Raw genomic sequence first — 18,988 nt, forward strand, 5'->3', positions numbered from 1 at the left:
GCAGTGATGCAGTTGTCGGTTTTTTACTCGGGCTGTCGAGGTTCGTAGTACAAGCATCGCTTTGTCCGAACTGTGTCGGTCTTTCGGTGCTTCAGTCGGCCTTCCGGACGAGCGATGGTTGTAGTGCGACGGGGGCTCTCTTTTCTGGGCTGAGAAGTGGCGGGAGTCGGCCGTGAAACGTAGCACCGGTTTGGAAGATTCCGCTGGCAGGATTGATTGCTGCAAATGCGACCGTCCCTCTTGCTGATCTCGTTTGATTGGTGATGTGTAGCTGGCATTCACCCTTTCGTCTTTATGTTCTAGGGGCGCCGTTCTCACTACCCGAGGAACCCTCGCAAAATAGCACGATCAGGTGATTCGTTCCCTAACCACCCTTTTTTTTTTTATTAATTGATTGATTGATTGATTCACTGTCGTGCCTTGATGCCAAAGTGATCCTTTTTTTTTTTTTTTTTTTATTCTGTTCAATGCTGGGAACTCCATTCTAACCAATGAAGTGCATTTAACCATCTGTTAAAATTTGCTCTTTCATTGACTGGGATTGTTTTTTTGCATTTCTGGGTGACAATGTGTTTTTCTATAGTTTTGTTCTTCGACTTTTGATTTAAAGAGAGTTGATTGCATTTTTTTTGCGTGGGTTCTGAATATATTTTTCATATCACTTGGAAACAGTTGCGTATATACCGGCTTACCTCATTTGGTATGGCGTAAAGAATAAGAAGTGCATTGAGGAAGGGTTATTATAGTTAAGAATAGTTGTCTATATAAACGTACTTTGTTTGAACGGTCTCAAGACTATTTAGGATTTAAAATGGTTGTGGCAGTAAGGTTAATGAGCATCCAATTTTAGTGTTGCGTAGCTCTTGCATGATAACTTGTGGTGGGGTTTGCTGTTGTGGCATAAATTCCGGTGTGCTAGCACTAGGAGAGTCTTCAACCATTTGTTTTTAGTTCGATCAGCTGCATCTGTGTTAGGTCTAAATCCTGTTTCCCCGTCGGTATGACTATAAGTTGCGAGTGTATGGCCTTCAATGGTGCTTGTGAGGATGGTGGTATGGTTGGAGCATGGTGCTGGCTTTGAGGCTTCTGATGTGCTTGCACATGTGCTGAAGGAGTATGGCGGTATCTGCCCCCTTTTTTTAGAAGCAAAGTGGAGGTCTCGGGTATGAAGTGCTTTGGAACAAGTTTCTTTTTCCTTCCTCCACGGGAATTTGAATATTCTATCAACGGCATTTTCTGACTGCAGCAAGAGGTCTCTCAAGGTACGTTGCCTTTGCTATGGCAGTTTACTTTGAAGCGCTTTTAAATTGACCCGAATGTCTTTTTTTCTACAAGAATGGTTTATTGCATTTTAGTTTGTTTGAAGAGTTGATTGGGAACAAATTTGAGGGCCAACTGCAAAAGTAAGCAGTCCAGGTGTGGTCTCAAAGAATGTGTGCAGGCTTACAGGCACTTGCTGCTAGTGAAAGATTATGCAGCAGTTAGACTGCTTGTTGGTGCTGTAAATTTTGAGTGAAACGGTCGTATCATTTGAATAGTGTTCAGATCGCAGCTGTGCACGGGCACCATGTTTGCGGGGGGGGGGGGTCTTGGTGGTTTGTATGTAGCCATAATGATTCGCTTCCTTTCCCACAATTTGTGGTGGGTTCTAGGCATGTCAAACTTAGCATTCAGTGTTTGAAATGGGAAGGCACTTGGTATAACTACTTTTCTTAGGCACATATGCAAATCTGATTGTGGGGGAAATTGTTGCAGTTGCCCTTCAGTTACATGGGGGCGAGGGTATTTTTTTCCTCATGTTTTAGTGGGTCCTTTATGCTGAGGTTATGGGGGGGTTAGAAATATTTGCGAGGGTAGAATAGAATTTCTACTTGCCAATTGTTCGGACGGACCACGCTAGAGGGGCACGTATCTTACTAGAAGCTGTCTTCATTGTTGCGAGAATTTTCGCTTTCTTTGGCCTCATGCTTTTTTTATATGCATGCTGTGATTGGACTGTGTAGGGGGAGATGTTTGCAGAGACCTTGCAGTTGGTTTGAGAGGCCTGGGGTTCCTGAGTACGAACATGGCTGTTCTGATTTGTTTGGTTGGGATTGGGAATTCTGCTAACTACCTTGGATTAGTTAAAAAAAAGGCGATCGAGATGCAATTTGTAGGTGCAGACTGCTTTTCTAAAGAGCTATCTGGAGAGAGGTGGTTGATCTTTCATTGTGCGCTGTTTACATAGGGCTACCCTCGCTGAACCGACTGGTTCATACGAGGGTAGCCACTCTAAAGTCAAACTGACTGGGACACTCAAAATTTTACGTTGTGTGGCAGCAGATGGCAGGGCCCAAGGGGTTAGTGATACTTCTGACCTTTTATGTTTGTTGCTGCTAGTCTCCTCAATTACTTGCTGTTTGACCTGACCACGCGTCCATCCACTCTATCCGTCTGATAGGAAACATTCATATGCGGCCTTGTGTTGGGGTCTTTAAGTGGGTTCCGGGAATTTGATTTGTCTGCCATCGTGGTCATTCTTGGTATCCTTGAAGGGTGTTTGGTGCTGTGCGAGGGCTTAGCTGGGCTGACGTGTGAGGGGCACTGTTTCACTGGTGTGGATGCTCTTCCCCAGTAGAGCAGATGTCGGCAGTGCTTGCAGCAGCGTTCCGGTGATGGGGGAACGGTTGCCGACGCCCGTACAGCCGCCGGCGGCACTCCGGTAGCGTGAGCACGGCCGAGCTAGTGTCTACCCTTTCGACATACCTGTGAAGTAATTTTCTTGTCGGGCACGACTGATTCATGCAAAACTTCTATACTCCGTGACAACTTTTCTTGGCAATGCAGTGGAAGGTACAGGCCTGCGTCCCCTTTCCCATTCTGAGTGTACGCAGGCTCTCTTCCCCCATTTCCGGGGAGAGGAGGAGAGCCCGCGCACACTCAAAATGGAAGAGGGGACGCGGGCCTGTACCTTCCACTGCATTGCCTTGCAAAGTTGTCGCGGAGTATAGTATACTTGCTAGGCCTAATGTCCCTTCATTTTTACCTTCGAAATTTTCACTTTTGTTGCGAGCTGTGCATACCGTATTTACTCGCATAATGAACACACTTTTTTCCCAAAAAATTGGCTGATATTTGGAAAACGGGGGCGGGGGGCGTGGTCATTACGCGGGTTAAAATTTTTGCATTTACACACTTCGTGCAAATGTCCTATTAGGTGCCGATGTGACAATGGAAGGTACTGTGGCACGTCTCCACGGCTGGTCGGGAACACGCCACAGTAACTATGCTTTATAAATTGCAAACCTTTTTGGGGCGTTTTCGGCGTGTCTTTTGCCGAAGTAAAAGCACCCTACAAAGCTCACTCAGCACAGAGCAACGTGACAGTTCGTAGGCCTAACCACTTTCACAGTTTCACTGTCTGAAAGCGGACCACGGATGACTGCGTGTTGACATCAGTGCATCCGCTAGGCAAAGAATGTGGGGCTGGGCAATTCCTCCACACAGGCGTAGTCAACTGTGCGCACCGCTCGGTACACTAGCCATAATGAGAGCGGCTTGGCTTGACTTGGTGGCAGAAGAAAATTAACTGGGTGAGGTAGATGCAATTCGAGAGCCGAAAATTGGAGGTGCGTTCCTTGCGGGAGGGGAGCCTGGGGGGTGCGTTCCTTATGCGAGTAAATACGGTATGCTCAAATTTTCTGGGGCATGCAGTGAAGTTGCATTACGCCAATTGATTTGTTTTTACTTTCACTCGTATTTTGGAATTTTTATCCATTGCTCTGTTCATTAAATGTGCTAGTGAAAGACATTTTAGAGAGGGTGTTTAATGTTTTGAAGTGATTCTGACAGTACAAAAAACTTTGAATTACCATGGCATAGCGGTACAGGAGAATGATCTAATTGTCAGATTATTTCTTTGCACACAACGGCTAGTGAGTTGCGTGGAGTCAGAAATGGTGCAAAAATTGCACATAGGAATTTGAAGATTTTAGTAAAGTTTTGAAGGTTTAGTATGGAGGGGGGGGGGGGGGTGCATTGTAGAATTTCTGTGGTCTAAAGTGCCCATTGTGGGACTGGCTTTCCATGGAGCCACTGGGAGTTTGCACTTCTCCCGAAGTCTCCATATTGAGTACTTTGGCTGCCTTTTGGGGCACACCTCAACAGCTCGAATGCTTTGTCTTGCCACTTGCATTCAGAGTCCTTAATTTGCTTACTTTGGAAGTGCAGCTTGTAGCCCTTTCTCTTTGTAGATAATGTGACGCATTTACGGGACAACTCTGGTCAAATTTCAATGTTGAGAAAACAATGCAGTCCTACGTCGTATCATCTGAAAATCCTACATGTAAAGTATTGAGATGCAATTGCGCCTGCAAGTTCATTCAACCGGCCAGCGAAGACCGAGTGGCTCTACGGTTGGCAATATTTGCCCAATCTAGTGGGCGGCATGCGGAGCAGCGCAATCAACGTTGCTGTGTAAACACAGCCAATTATTGGAAGGATTTTGTTTTTTACTTTTCGCTGGTTTCAATAATGATATAGTCGATGTCTCCGCAACATGTGATGTCCAGTAGTTGACAGAGAGGACCAATGTTGCTTGCCACAAGCAAGGTTTCAGTTTTGCTATGAGATTTTCGTTTGAACGAGGTTTGCAAGAAAGCTAACTTTTCGGGAAACGAATCGTAGATCCATTTATTAGCAATTTTTACTTGAGAATCGCCCTTAATACCAGAATTTCCGGAGTTGCTGTTGAAACTTAATTCGAGAAGTGTAATTAAAAATGCCATTTAAACAGCTTTTTAAATGACAGCGACATTGCATTTGTATTAATGACTCTCGCGCTTCCAGTGTCTGCAGGTGGGATTTAGGGCTTTGAAATGCTCGCACAGTTGCAGTGAAACTTGGCAGGAATCGGCATTACTAGAAGAACTCAGTTGGAAAGCTGCCATAGAGCGTGCTTTGAAAAAGTTGCTCTGATCCATACTCGAGAACCGAACTAAAGGCGATCACAACGCCGCTATTTCTTTCACAGCGGCCACTTCGGGAGCTACATGGCTGCACGCTTTGGTTCAGTCAAGTCGTGCAAAAGGCATTGGCGCCATCTCGCAGTGCCATTTCCCAGTACTTATATAAATCAACTCCTTTGTTTTGACTTGCCGGTAAAGGCACTCAAACCTGGACGCGAGCGGTTAGTTTTAGGGCGGGTTTCCCAACTGAATGTTAAAGCAATGTTGGCTGGAGTGTTCGACTGGACGCTTCTGTGGGGCGTTAGCCTGCCGGCAGGCGGCGCTGCCACTTCTCAATCTTGGGTGTCTGGCTTGTGCATTAGTGTTCTTTTTTTTTTAATCGTGTGCGCATGTTTCAAACAGCGTGGATACAATTCTTTTTATAAAATAAGGTTCAGCACTAATGGAAAACAATTTCCTTCGAAGTGAGACAGTGTTCTGAAGCAGTTGACATACAATTTTCTTCAAAGTGAGACAGTGTTATGAAGCAGTTGACATTCATGTTAGGCGTGACATTCATGTTATGGGTGATGTCAAATAATTATAAAAATGGCTCTTGTTTTTGTTTTGTTTTTTCCTTTGGGAAGACAGTTGCAGAGTGCAAAAAGCAAAATGTCGGAGGAAAGGGAACATGTATTTTCTCTCCTGTCATGCACTGATGTGCCATGGGATGTATTGGTTGTGCTGGCTGCTGCAGTGCTCTTGCCCAGGAGAAAACAAATTGCTCTTTTTAGTTTATTGCAATGAGATATATATTGGTGAAGATGCTCGGCATGGGGAACGCTGCTACACAATAGACCAGAAAAAGTCCCGTTGTTGCGTGTCCGAGTGAGCTCGCACAGCAATGTACAAACAACACATTTACAAGAAAAAAAAAAGGGGGGGGCACAGAAAATGTGTGGGTCCCATGGCGCCCGGGTGCACACTTGGAGCGTCTGCCCCAACCTTTGTGTATGGCAAGTAGGACACCGTGCCAAGGATCTCGCGCATGCCTAGAAGTTATTGTAGCCCTTTAGGCACAAAGCTAGGTTCGTTGACTAAGCAGCTTCTAAACAGGCGTTGTTCAAGTGCCAGGTTCTACGTGACATAACGTACTCGGAGATTGTCTTTAACGACAAGCGTGTCTTCCCTAGGGGAACGTGGGAAACTGCCCACGGCAGGCTACCGTTAGGCGCATATCGAGAAGCTGTCTGCTGTTGCCACTGGCAATCGAAGAGAGGAGAGGACTTTACTGCGTTTCATTCTACGATGGGCTAGGGCCCAAAGGCTGGCATGTGGAGCTCAGAAAAGCTTGCATCTGCATTGGGGAAAGAGTGCACGAGAGAAATTTCGATAATCGGAGTATGAAGAGCACTAATCTTATGCATATGGCTCTCTGTTGGAATAGCGCGCTGTTTTGTATTGAAGTAAAGGTACATGGTATTTAGTTTAATAAACATCCATTCTATATTTCGTAAACATGTCAAATGTTTGGAAAAGTTAGTGGGTGCGCAGGCAACATGGACATAAAGTCGTTCCGCCTTAGCCATAACTCTCCAATCTTCGTGTACGTAAAGTGCACCCTGGCCCTTGTCTCGCTTCCGCAAGTGGTTCGTCTGTATATAACGGTCCCGTGACGAAAACTCCATCAGACTTCACTTCTTCATGGCTACTGGGTCGAATCCCAGGACCTCTTTGCCCCATGGCTTGCAGATGGTATTTAATCCCTTCAGTAGTAGCAAGCAGACAACCGCCGTGAGGTACTGATAAGCAGACGAAAAACTGGCCTGCGCATGACGCGTCTTTGCGCGCGATACGTTTGACTGAGTAAATATACCACGTGGTTTCTAATAGACTCGTGATTGAATCCAGCGAGCTGTAGCATTGGTCTTTAGTCTATGCTAGGATGAGACTGAGTATAGGCAGCTGTGATGTGCGCCATTCACACTGATTGCAACTAGTCGTATTTGGGGGAGAGGGAGGGAGGTAGGTATTTCTGTCTCATCCTGCTTGCCTGCGCTTCGCACCATTTTTGATGAATGAGCGGACTTGATGTGAAAGGTCTCGCATTTGCATTTGAGTGTGATTGACTGCTTGTAACGGGGTGGCACGCTGGTGGCATTTATCTGGTAGCTCCGAAGCTGTTCATATCCGTATATATTTTCTCATCATTTCACCGTGGGTTTGAAAGAATTCTTACACTGTTCTAAGGGACTTCCTCGTGGCGTAGGTTTGGTTTCTAAAATATTACGAAACCTTTAGTTGTGCGAAGAGGGGAATTGTCCTCTTGGCGTAAGTGGTCGAACCGTCGGAGTGCTGTCCCTCAAATGCAAATGTGTGGTCCAGCCTTCAGGGGACAGTCTGCACACGTGGTAGGCATGCAGATGTTCCGAGGCCTTTTCCCAGAATGCTTGGTAGATAAGAGCGAGGGGTGCATCGTCTTGCTTCTGTCGACGTGTGGACCAGCATATTTTTGTGGGGCATTGGGCTACTAAACAGAATCTGATCAAAACTGGCTGGTGCGGGCTGGGCTGCCTTGCCCCTGCGACACGATGTGCCCCCTGGTTTTTCGTTGTCTTATCGTGCAACGTCGACCTTGCGGCCGTTCACAAGTGGTGCTCTTGGCGCTCTACTGGACTTCCCGTACACTCAGTCTATCTAAAATTTACTAATGTAGGGGTTTTTGATGACTTGTGAAGTTCCCAATTGGAACCATATTTTTATTTTCTCTAATGAAAAAGTTAATTGAGGAATGTTAGTTGATTATAAGAATTACCAACTCATGCAACCCTGCCCATATAACTTGCCTGCTCAGGCCGCATTGGTGTAGCTTTCGTAGCTGTTTTCAAAAACTTCTGCAAAACTCTTAAAAAAAATGTGTACATGGGTAGTGAAGCTTTTGATATACCATACATTGCTCACTAAATTGGCAGATTTGAATTTGGTGCGCATAAAGCTTTCCAGTTAAAGAAACACTGAGGAAGTGTATATGGGTCGTGCAGTGTTTGATACACCACACATTCCTCACTAAATTGGTGGATTTCTTCAACTTGGTGCGCATGAAGCTTTCCAGTTAAAGAAACATTAAGGAATTTCCATTTCAATGTGCGACTTGGAGCCTTTTTTGGAAAGTACTGCGTGGAATGACAAAACTTTGCAGGGTTTCCCTTCCTCGTATTTAGTCGCAGGCTTGAGTATCTCCACCTTCGTTCCCACTACAGCACCCCTGTCTTAGTTGCAGGCTCCCCACCCCTTCTGCTTTCCCAGGTGTGTTTCTCAAGCATGGGTAGGGCGGAGGGACACAACTGATGGATAGCCTTCCCCGTGTGAATCTTCCCTGTTTTTTGCAGTTGGTGACCGTAATTTGAGAGATCACGTAAGCAACATGGGGTTGTATTATTTGTGCCAGCTGCCGAATGGTCTGCAACGCTTGATGTGGGCTGAGAATTGGACGTGCTGATAGCTCTACTACTCTCAGCATTGGTTGGGAGCAGAGGATGCTGAGGTAGAGCCTAGTGCGACAAGTGTTGGTCTTCTGTGCTCTTTAAGCTTTGCAGATTTTGCACTTAGTTCACTCATATACCTATAGCATGTGCCTAAGCCCCATAATATACTGTGGTGGTATTATTTTGAGCGGGAACTTGCTAGTATGGCTAAATAATGACAATAGCTTGTCTATTGCCTTCGGTAGAGGTTTGTCACCACTTGCATACAAATGGAAACAACTGTCCTGGACGATTCATTAGCTTTTAACAGGATATTTGTGATTTGCTTGAACTTCAACTTTACTCTGAAGTGCCCAGGCTAGCAGTAGAATTTCAGTGGTATCTCGAAATTTGTTCATTGCTGTGCAATTTCCCAGGAATGGTAGCAATATGGTCGGCAATGTATTTTCAATAGACCCTTTCTGAAATTGGAATTCATCTAGTGGCCCGGATATCGGTCGAAATGCTTCTCATGTCAGTGACAGTAAAAATGAGTATTTCCTCGGGTACCATCACTTTCACACATCTGGGGAAGATGGGGACGTGTTCTTTGCCCTATAGCTGTTTAATGGTTTGTTTCATTAGTAACAAACTACTTATGTTCCCAAAGTTGGTAAAATTCGTGCGAGAATTTGCATATTTGCAATGTAGTGCAAAGATAAAATAGGAAGGATACAGAGATAAAAAAGCGTCCTTTCCTATCTCTGTCTCTATCCTGTTTTGTCTTTGAGCTACATTGTAAATATGCAAAACCAACTAGCCCAACAGCTCATTTCTGATTCATGCAAGAAGCTTTTGAAGTTGTGTATGCCATATAATTGATCGGATGCAAGTCCAGTCCGAAAGTAACACTGACGTTGCTTGTTGCGAATTTCTGTGTTTAATTGCTCTAACATATAGAATGCACCGCCTTCGTGATATTCATTTTGGTGCATGTCGTGTGATGTCTTCAGCTTCTCTCTTTATCTGCCGCCATACTCGTATCACCATATCTTGGCAAGTAGCGAAGATAGCAGCTCCAGTGAGCCAATCGGAGCGAGGCGCGTGAAGCATACCTTTGTAGTTCTCGATCTGCGAAGAACCCTCCATCGCTGAATGGCTCGAGGAGGCCTAAGTGTTCACTCTTTGCCAAGGTATGTTGAAGCAAAATATAGAAGGCTGTTATTAGCATGCCATCTATGCTATACACTGTTATACTAATGGCAGCTAGACTGAATTTCGGGAAAGATCTATTCTGCATTTCTTTCTGCTCACTTGAAATGCCAGGTTTCTATGAAGCTGGCATTTCATAGTTTTATGTGTAGTCTTGGTCCAGCATTTGTGACAAAGCATTGCATTAACCTTCAATGACATTGATCCTTTGCTACTTATGCATTGTTTCCAATTTTCTAGCTTGTTTTCCTTCCACTTCAAACGTAACATCATTCCACCTTAGTTTTTACATGTTACGCAATACTCTACCTTCCCCAGTCTTGAAGTCTTGCTGTTTTTTGTCTGCATGTCGAATTTTGCTCTTATTGAAGCGCATGTAGGTGAATAGTTCCACAAATAGCTTTGGAAGGGTCCTGCATTTTTGTACTCGTGTAAACCGCCCTGAGCTAACATTTTTAGCCCCTTTAGATTTTTGATTCTTCACGGGTGCAGTCCATCTGCTTTGTCTAAGAGTCCTTACCTGACATCTCTGGAAAGTGGGCTTTGTGAGTTTTGTTGGGATTTAATGTGACTCATAATAAAACTAACAAAACAGTGCTCACTGGACTTGAGGAGATTGCTGGGACTTAAAGTAATATATTCACATAATCTTCAAGATTGTCATGTCGCCAGAAATTAGTTTAAGAATAGTCTTCCTGATAACGGCACTTAAATGAATTGCTATTGTCTTTTAAACAGAAGTGTGGCTGGAATTGTTCTGCAAAATATGTCTGGTTACCAAAATGCTGTGTCTACCAGACTCCAATATCAAATCGGAAAAAAAGAAGAAAAAAAAATCCGTGAAGATTTCTACAGTGCGGAGCTGTGATGCAAAATTTTTACCGCACAGGTTGGTGTTACCCTTTCTGTAGTACTGACAGTTTCAGTGCCGACCTCTTGGCTCTGCGAGAGAAATGTGTGGAAGTTTGGGATCGTGTGTTCAAGCTCACTAAATACTTAAAAAAAAACAAAAAAAAAACATGCAGGACCCTAATTAACGAGATTTTGGGAGGGGAGCTTATATATAGTAATGCAGTGTCCATTTCTATCATTTATGCATTAGTTTCTGTATGTCTTCGTTAAATCGTATGGTTCGTGTAAACGCGCTTTGTGTGTGGCCATCAATTGTTCTCTACAAGCGTGGGATGGCACCCATACGACAAGCATGAGTGCTGTCCTGTCGCGTAGCTAGAAAGCCTGGCAACAGATAAAGGTTGTTTATGGCAATATAGAAATCCGTCTTGCTGTTTCTTACTTTATTTCTGAGAAGAGATTTTATGCATCGTCTTTATTTATTTCTGAGAAGCGATTTTATGCATAGTCTTTGTGGAGGGATTCCTTGCATATATACTGTCTAGCTGCAGCTTGAGGTTGAGTGTAGACCGGAGGGTTTCTTGTGGTTTTATGGCATTTCTCTGGGGCCATTTTACCACATTATTAAAGTGAAGTTAGCAGTTTCTTCTAAAAGTATTGTAGTTATGTGCAACACTTTGAACTCACTGGTGCTAATGTTGCAAGAGTGCAGGCTGGACACCTCCCTGCTGTTTGTAGCTCTGGGCCTGTATTGCCCGCTTCCAAGGATGCCTTGCTCAGTAGATGTGGCCAGATGCAAGTTTCTGTATCGTGCTTTGCATCAATGCTGAACTCCATGGAGCGAATATGTGGAGAAAATCAACAAACTTCGCTCGGCGGCAAATTATTCTGCACAACAGCCAATGCCACTGGGCAGAATTTGATGCTGTTTTCACTCCGTGGAGTTCAGCCTCACCATTTTGAATGCAAATTTACTTATCCAAAGTTTTGTGAATTCCCCTCCACTCGCGGTATGTGTAGCCTGTCTACCCCCCCCCCCCCCCCAATATTCTTTCCCCCTCGCCCGAAGTGATAATTCATGGTGTGTGCTGCGAGTTGTATAGACCTTTTTTGCTTACTCATCCCCAGCCTCCCGGTAGGCATATCCGGTTTGGCCGTTGGAAAAATCTAGCGTTTTAGCCTGCAAATAGGAACAAAATGGAGGGGAGACAAAATGGGAATGGGTGGTGGTTATGCTTATATCCTAAATGTATTCTATTGGCGTGGCGACAGCAAACCATTGTTTTTGCCCGTGTGGAAAGTGACATTCAAGGTGGTGGCTTCCTTGTAAAAAAAGGTCTATACACTTGCTAATGTCACGTTGACCCCATTGCATGTTGCGACTCTTCCATTGTACATCCCCTTTGAAGCTCAAGTATCAGTTCTTTGCACCGCTGAAAGCTCTGCCTGCATTTTTAGGGGTTACACGTTCAGGTCACCATATTCAGATAAGACATGACAGGTTCTACCAGGATGCTCGCCGGTAATGGTATGGCATCCGTCCAGTTCCTCCCGCTCATTTTTTCGTCTCCCATTTCCGACCTGGCAAGACTATTGAAACTTTGGATTTGTGGGCTGCTATTGCTATGCATTATCTTTTAATGTTCCATAAGGTTTCGGGAATTCATAATCAGGTATTGTGAAAATGCCCCGGGTGTGGCTGTGGTTAGTGATATCCACACGTCGAAGCTATGCACTGCAAGCTGGGAGGCGGCAGTGCTTGGCTTAAGAAATTGGTTCTCTTGGATGTGCATGCAAACTAGCTATGCTCTTTCACCGAGGGTGCCGCGCGGAACTTAGGTGATCTGAAGGCCCGATTACACACTTGCGTTTCACTCGGATCGACTGAGACATGACAGGTTTTTAAGCCTCTTTAGACTGCTTACAACCGGATGTGCACCAATGTAGCCGGGCGTAAGCTGTCACAAGATGCTTAAAAACCGTAGTATAGTGGTAAGCTGGGCTAGTTGGTAAATGTTGAACATAATAAAATTTAAAAAAATAAATAAATCGCGCACAGAGGCATGGACAAACGAAGGAACACGCGCCTTTCTGTTCCTTTGTCCTTGCCTCTGAGCGATTTTTCATCGTGCTTAAAAACCGGTCTTCTCTCAGTCGTTTGGAGTGAAACGGCAGTGTGTGAACTGGCCTTTAGAAGTTTCACGTGTTGCCTTCTGCTTTTTTTTTTTTTAGACTGCTATTGGGATTTCAATTGGGTTTCATCTATGATTTTTGTCAACTTCGTGTCGGGGAACTTCACTATGTCACTTGTGTGAGAGCTCGTTTGCGAATGTGCTTGGGGCCCTTGCTGCTCCTGCACTCGACTGCCTGTCACTCTAGGCACATCGCCTAGAGTCACAGGTAGAACAAAACCACAGCTCTGAATGAAGGATCCATCATTCAAAGTGCACGTCGCACTTTGAATGGTGGATCCTTCATTTTTGCGGTGCGCCAAAATATGATTCGCTTTATTCGAGCTCACCTGGTACAGTTGCGCATCGCGGAGATCTCGCGTGGTGAGTGTCATTTGCCCAGCTAAGATGTGTGCTCTTTGAAAGTTTTCTTTCATTTATTTATTTACTAAGTGGTTTGCATTTTGACCCTACAGTTTTCCGTGTTGGTTCTTTGGCTTTCCAATAAACGTTTTTCGCTCCTACCATCTTCGTGTGGTCTTCGCGACTCTAGGCATGCAAATGATCCGAGCATTGAGGTCTGCATGGGCTTGATGACATTTCATCGTCCAGTTTATAATTATAAAGTCGAGTTCGGCGCTTTGGTTGGGAAGTTTCATGGGCGTGTCGTAATTTGTAATGTCGCGGTACCGTGTGGGAACAACTATCCATACAACCTGCTGCTGCTGGTGCTGGCTCATGTGCATCCAGCGACCTCCGGGTAATGTGTCGAGATATGGTGCTACGATGGGCTATTATATGGTAGGGATTTAAAGTTGCTCCAAGAGCCCACTCAAGATAACGGTTGCAGCTACTCATGCTAGAATGCACAGGAATGGCCGAACCTACACGACATTGGTTCGAGAGTAAATGTTTCTAGTACCCTCCCTCCCTTCTGGCCGAACAGAGAGGGAAGATGGACTCTGTGTCGACTTCGGGGCAGAAGATAGCCCACGATGGGGGTACAAAGGCAAGTTTAGGGGAGCCGTATCTCTGTCACAGGCTCAACGGGCGAACAGGATGTGGCTGAAGTTTAGGGTGTCAAACAGGTGGGAGAGGTCTAGGTGGCAGCACATATTCGCCAAATGGTCCATTGGATGCTTCTGTACGTCGTCCTGCATGGCTGCACCGAGGCCCTGCTGTGTTCTTGCTTTACACAGACACTTTGTCTCACATGTACCGGCTGCGCACATTGTCGCTCCCCATCTTGTTTGGGATGAGATGGCAAGAACTGAAATAGTTTCACTGGATGTTTCGGAAAAGCACTTGCATTAATCTGGACGTAAGTTACTATAGTAAGTTACAGGCCAAGAAGGTAGCGGCGAATGCCCTTAAAGGCATTCATATATCCCTCCGCCACCTCCGCATCCAATAGCGTCCCATCTTTTCCATTACGGCGTGACCAACGCGAGAGGGTTTTGCCTTCCTGTGAATATTTGCTTTATCTTTTGACTTAGCGTTGTGGAAGCCACGAGAGGGAAGATTAGAATTTTCCCCCTCCGATGGAAACATACGACTGGGGGTTAGATTCCCCCTCCTATGGATACAAAGGCCACTTTCAGGGGCTCGGTTCCCTCTGATGAATGCAAAAGTCTGTCTTAAAAAGTGGGGGTCGGAGACATGTTGGGGGGCATCATTAGCCATTATCTATTCATTGACATACCTCGGCAAACCACTCACGAGGGCCCTCACTCATCTTCACAGGGGAGGTGAGGGTGAGTGAGTTTCTGAACAAGGAAAATTCGTGAGTGTATGAGGGGAGTGAGGGCCATGAGTGGCGTGAGGGCCACGAGTGCGTGAGGGCGGTGAATGCGTGAGGCCACCTTTAGAAGGAGCAACTTTCTCAGCAATTTTGGTGTTGCTGGCGGGTTTTTCCCTAGATCAACACGAATTTCCGAGATCTGGTCCGGCTCGAAACAAGCGAGCAATTGGGAGCAATTCGAAGGCGTTTGAAGCGGCTGCATCCAATCAGGGACGCAATATTTTCACATGATACCTCGTGCCGGTGATGATGACAACAAAAACTTGGTTCTGGTTTGAAATTGATCGTTTTAGATGCGGAGCATCTCTTGCTCGGGCTATGTCCCGCGGCGTCGTAGTCCGCACTCACACTACGCATGCGCAACTCTCCTCGCTGCGCGTGCGTTCTCTCTCTCCAACAGCTGCGCGAAGTGCACGCAGCTACCAGCTGCGTCCCCTCTCCGACAGCTGCGCGTGCGTTCTCTCTCTCTTCAACAGCTGCGCGAAGTGCACGCAGCTACCAGCTGCGTGCACTTCGCTTGCGTTCGCTTCTACTCACACCGCGCGCGCAGGCGCAACTCTCCTCCTCTAGTTTCTTCTCCTTCAAGTTTGATTATAAGCAGCGGTGGCGCGCTGCGCGCGTTCAAGGGGAGGAAGTGGCCGAGTGGGCTAACGCGTCTCAGCTCGGAGCGTGGAGCGAAAGCTTGCGCTGGGAACCTCCTGGGTTCGAGTCCCCGCCACCCCACACCCCCGCCCGTTGCAATCTGGATGAGTTTCGTACCGGCACGCGTTCGTGTGGTGACTACTGCGTGATGCACGTTAAGAATCCCAGGTTAGCGGTTGTACTGCACTGGCTTAATTTCTCATATACAGCTAAGAGACCGATTACCCGTTGAGGCGCATCTCCACCAAGGCTGTAAAACATAAAGAGCAAACCAATTTCTGCGCGCGTTCAGTTCACCGCTGTTGACTCCAGTTCACTTCGTTCTTCCGATGAAGTGTGATGGAACGATGCTCCGCATCACCCCATGGTAGATGGTGTAATTTTTTTTTTTTTGAAAATAAACTGTTTCAGAAAGATGCATTAGTATTCTCAACGAAATTTAATGCATAAAAACACGTTTATAGCGCGTAATTGTTTTCTAAATAGTGCAAGAAAAATAAAATTTCATGATATGATGGCAAATCGCAGCAATTAGTTGCTGCGTGTGAATGTGGGCGGCCCATGTTGCTGCATGGTGTTGCGGCGTCAAGTTTCTGGGCGAAATTGCCCCATATGAAGCGGACCTGAGTGGCGTGAGGGGTATGAGTGCGTGAGGGTGGTGAGTGAGTGAGGGCGGTGAGTGAGTGAGGGCAGTGAGTGGCGTGAGGGTCATGAGTGAGAAGCGCGTGAGGGAGGTGAGGGCCATGAGTGCGTGAGGGGTATGAGGGCCGGGAGGGCCATGAATGCGTAAGGGCCATGAGGGTGAGTGAAGGGCTGAAGGTGTGACTGTAAGGATGAGGGTGAGCGAGGGGCTCAAGGTGAGTAGCTGTGAGGGCAAGGGTGAGTGGCTGTGAGGGTGAGTGAGGGCGACCTAAAATGCCGACCTCTGTTCATTGAAGCGGAACAAGGGGCGTTTCCAGGGAACTATTCTTTCGACTGCGGATGGATTTGAATCGGGCGCATCACGCTTATGGGAGGAGCTTCTCCTACCTTCTTGACTTGTAACCGACTATAGAAGTTGGAGCCACCCGTTCGAGCATCACTGTCGCGGATGATGTGAAGTCCTAGACGAGCGCACAGCATGGCTTAGGACTGCAGGGGCTTTTTAATTTTTGGCATCGTTTTCGGCTTGACCATCGCTGTCCGAGGTACGGCAATAAATTTTTGCCATCGCTCCCCGCTTGACCATCGCCGTCTAAGATACGGCGACGATTACACTTGAATGTCTCCGCATAAACACAAAATTGCTCGCTCCGTGGAAGGAGTTTCTATTATGTCACGTACGTGATACCTGCTAGATGGTGGATTCCAGGGTGGAGAATAGAAGTTGAGATAGTTGATATACCCCTTCAAGAATTGCGCAATGCTGCAAAGTGTCGTGTGTAAAAGACCACAAGAATGGCAAGTCTCAATTATGTACAGTCTCTTAGAAGTTAAAATTATGTCAGTTGTATTGACTTGCCAGTTTGTTGGTTTTATGACCATCACTTTTCAGTATGTTCAGATGAACAGTCTGCATAGTTTTTGTTGGGGCCTTTGCGGGGTTTAAGTCAGTTCGATTTTACTACGATGATTTAATTCGAATCTTTCCCGCAAGGATAATCTAAAAAAATGTTTCAGTTACTGTTTGTCTATACATTGATGCTTGAGTTGTATTTAAATGGAGGAATCGTCGAGCAAGAAATATTCACGGGTCCATGTCAAACGTCCCAGACGTTGCGCTCGACCCCTACCGATTTCTAAAAAAAAAAATGCATGGCTTTTTGCCGCAATGTCCGTAGCCATGTTCTGAAATATTTTTGCTGAACACTTTTTTATGACGTGATCGCGGTTTTAATTTAAAAACAGCGTGAAACTAGGCATCACTCGATAATTGATGAAAAATCAGCTTTTCAGTGAAAAACCCAAGAATATTTTTTCTTAAATTTTCACGGCTTTCGACTTACAATCTGGTTGGGCTTGTAAAGTTGTTTAAAGGAGCTGTGCAACGATTTTAACGTTGAAAGAATTGGCATCTTCTGCTTTTGATATTGTTCACTGTGTCACAAATGACTAAAAACACACCTCCTTTCATCGAAATGTTGCGATTCTGCCGCGTAATACCGAGGCAAAACTTAGAATATTTCCCGACCTGCAGCCACGAGCGGCGGCCATGAGAACCAAGCGGCGTGACGTCAGTGGGGAATCTTGTAGACAGCAGGTTGTGCGAATACCTGCTCGATAAAAGACAACTTTTCTATAAATCTCGTCGTTCCAACATATATATAAATGCGTCAAAACCCTGATATCATCGACAAAACTTTTATTATACGGAGTTTTAGTGGCGCCATCTATCCTAGGTCCAGAAAACCGCGAACAGCCGCCAGAAGCCGGAGGGGGAGGGGGACAGCGCCGGACGGGCAAGGACGGGTGGTCACGCGGTCGCGAGCGGATGAGTTCTCGCTGCTCGCTGATGGCTCTAAAGAGAGAACTTTTCCGGAACTCCGCGCCTACTCAAGTGACGTCACTGTGCAAGTGACTCGGAAGACGATGCACGAGTTGAGAGGCGGCAAAAACCTGGATCTTTTTCATTTTTTTTAAATAAAAACTTGGGTATCCAGGCAAAATCAGTTTTCTGTAGTTCACTGCAGAAGTGTCAGGCATCAACTTCCACAATTATTTAAGCAAAGCCCTGAAATTGTTGCACAGCTCCTTTAATTGCGCCAACTACAAATTCGTATAGCGCCGTAAATATAGCTAAAATTTTTTTTTCTTAGTTGTAAAATCGTTTTATGACATCCTTTTTCCATCTAAGCTGTCTAAAAAAATGTTTTTTTCCTTTGCATGTGTCCTTTAAAAGGACAATGAAGGCAATTTCGGACATCTTTTTGGCGATTGAACTGGGTTCCAGGCACGTCTCTGGCCACGTTGCCCAAATTTCAGCCGGAACCGGCACTTGTGTGCCGCGCAAATCAATTGACTCCGTAAGTCTGACGTCATGGATCCAAACAAACCGTTGCTAGGGTCGTTGTTATGGACAAATACATGTGCTAGGGGGGCTATGTTGCGCTTTTTGCACTCCCAGGAGACTAGGGAGAGGGAAGTGACGTCAGCGACACAGCAAACGCAGATTGGGTGTTGATTTCGTTTTCTTCTGTCAACATCCAATCTGCATTTGCTGTGTCGTTGACGTCACTTCCCTCTTCCAAGTCTCCTGGGAGTGCAAAAAGCGCAACATAGCACCCTAGGTTTCGCTACGAAAACCCGACCGTTCAAAAATCGGGAGTAGGATTTAAACTTCTAAAAATCACAGATATAGAAAGCTTGAATGTCATATATGTTTAGACAGAAGTGTGCCGGTAATCGCTTCTTTATGAAATATTTACAACTGCAACTTCCGGTCCTCAAGATGCCTGCAGCAAACGACGAATGCAAGAAGTATGCCGTCTGGCACACGCCAGCCGGCCAAGCCGGCGCCGTCGTTTGAATCGTGTGAATAAGGACGATATTCTGATATTGCATTTGTTCTAGATGTAATGATTTTCAGTAACTTAAAAGAATTCATAGTGGGGTGCGATGCACAATATGGTTTATCGAAAGGCCGGGCGTCGATTGAGATGATAATCTGCTAAAAGATCGCATTGGACCCGTGAGAAAAGCACTTCAGGCGATCGGTCGAGATCCCAAATTTTGTTTGTGGACTCGCGCTATGTGAGGGTGCGTCGTACCTGGTTGTAACCATCGCCGCAATGGTTACTGAAAAAGTCGCGATAGACATGGAATGCTTTAATAACCTGACAACCTCAATAATAATAAGAATATTAATAATAAACGAATTACCTTGACGGCGTACGATTTGTTTCTCATACTGGCCTGCACTACGCCGGTAATGCACTTCAGGTC

The sequence above is a fragment of the Ixodes scapularis genome, unplaced genomic scaffold (assembly GCF_016920785.2).
Source record: "Ixodes scapularis isolate PalLabHiFi unplaced genomic scaffold, ASM1692078v2 PGA_scaffold3__209_contigs__length_174095766, whole genome shotgun sequence".
Classification (NCBI taxonomy): Eukaryota; Metazoa; Arthropoda; class Arachnida; order Ixodida; family Ixodidae; genus Ixodes; species Ixodes scapularis.